We start from the raw sequence: 1,677 nt of genomic DNA, 5'->3' as shown, positions 1-1,677 counted from the left end.
GAGATGGCTGCGGTGAATCAAGCCAAAGAAGCCCACTTTGGAGTGGTGGTACCAAATTTTTGACACTCAAGGTTAGGAGCTGCTGGAATGGTCCCTCCCTGAGGCGAAGCCAATTTCCAGGAGCCAGCAGTCTTGTGACCCTGGTCCCCTCCGCTCAGGACCCTGATCTTTCTAGAGCATCTACTTCGCCCTGGTGGCCTTCCCAGCAGGGCCAGGTGGAGTCCACATGCTCATCTTGGACATAGAGCAGTGCGTAAAAGCAGCAAGGCCACTCCGTAACATAATGAATGTTTCCCAATCACGGTCTCCTTCCCATTCCCCACCACCACCCCAATTTCTATAGTCACGCCTGTAACTCTGATGTATTGATGTATTGATCTGCTGCCCATCAGGCTTTGTGACAGTTTGCTTTACCCTCTCATGTCTTTTGAAAACCTGCCAATCTCTGCAAACCCTTGGACGCCATTATGACCGCATGCCACTGGTCTTCCTCATCAGGATGATATATTTTTGTCTTTGTCCTATTTAAGACATTTTGAATGTGCCCCTTGAATTACAGTTGATATCTGGGTTCCCTTATGTACCCTAAAACTTTGGGAAAACTGTCTTAACCAGACACAAAAGGTTATATAGCATCTCATCCATTTATGTGCAATGTCCAGAATAATGAAATCCACGGAGAAAGACAGTGGATTGGTGGTTGTCAGGGACAAGGTTGTGGAGGGGAAATTGGAAATGCATGCTCATGAGTACAAGACTTATTCAGGGGTGGCAAAAGTGTTCTGATGTGGATTATGGGGGTGACTACACAAGTTGATCAATATACTAAACAAAAAAAGGAAGCAAATTTTTAGGATGACGTGGTATGCCAATATGAATAATGAAAAGTAAACCAGAATATCATTTCTAAAAAATTTAGGAAAAATTTTGATGAGAAATTTTACAAAGTGGCTGAATGCATGTGTCATTATGAGAAGGCACTGAATGACCTTTACATCACTGAAGTTGTGCCAACCTGTGCCCCCTTGTCTCTGATAGGATGCAGTGGCAGTGCCCAGCACCAACTATAATATCTTTTACCACAAATTAGTAAACCTAACTCTAACCAAGTCCATAGATATAAATGTAAGAAATACTGGGTGTGAGAGCGGGACTGGAACCAGGTGGCACTATGTCTTTCTGCAGCTTCTCCGGGGCGAGGTTTTCCAGAATCACTTTGAACCCGGTGTCTACGTGTGTGCCAAGTGTGGCTACGAGCTGTTCTCCAGCCGCTCCAAGTACGAACACTCATCGCCATGGCCAGCCTTCACGAAGACCATCCATGATGATAGCATGGCCAAGCGGCCAGAGCGCAATCAGCCTGATGCCTTTAAGGTGTCCTGCGGTAAATGCGGCCACGGGCTTGGCCATGAGTTCCTCAATGATGGCCCCAAGCTGGGGCAGTCTCGCTTCTGAATATATAGCAGCTCCCTGAAGTTCATCCCTAAAGGCAACAAATCTGCCTCCCAGGGGAAGTAAGCAGGCAGCCCAACCCCAAGCAGCCACAGGCATTGGTCACCCCCCTTTAGTACTACAGCCCACTGAACTTCAGGCAGGGAGGGCTGGATGGCGGGGCGGTGTTTCCTGACGTCCCTACCCCCTGCGCCAGGATGGGGGGCTGAGGGCTGGTTCATCTTG

The 1,677-nt window shown here is 48.1% G+C and overlaps 1 long non-coding RNA gene and 1 pseudogene across 3 annotated transcripts in view; one reads left to right on the top strand and one right to left on the bottom strand.

Annotated features, from left to right (window-relative positions):
* The window catches only part of LOC123522636, a 96,240-nt gene that overhangs the window by 83,516 nt on the left and 11,047 nt on the right, over positions 1–1,677 (bottom strand). The window lies entirely within an intron of this gene.
* Positions 1,163–1,671, top strand: LOC101660447 (annotated as a pseudogene).

Source organism: Echinops telfairi, unplaced genomic scaffold, assembly GCF_000313985.2.
Source record: "Echinops telfairi isolate 266 unplaced genomic scaffold, ASM31398v2 ScPeMD7_7427;HRSCAF=8465, whole genome shotgun sequence".
Lineage (NCBI taxonomy): Eukaryota > Metazoa > Chordata > Mammalia > Afrosoricida > Tenrecidae > Echinops > Echinops telfairi.
Note: the sequence above shows the minus strand (reverse complement) of the source record. Positions and strands in the feature narration are given on the sequence as shown.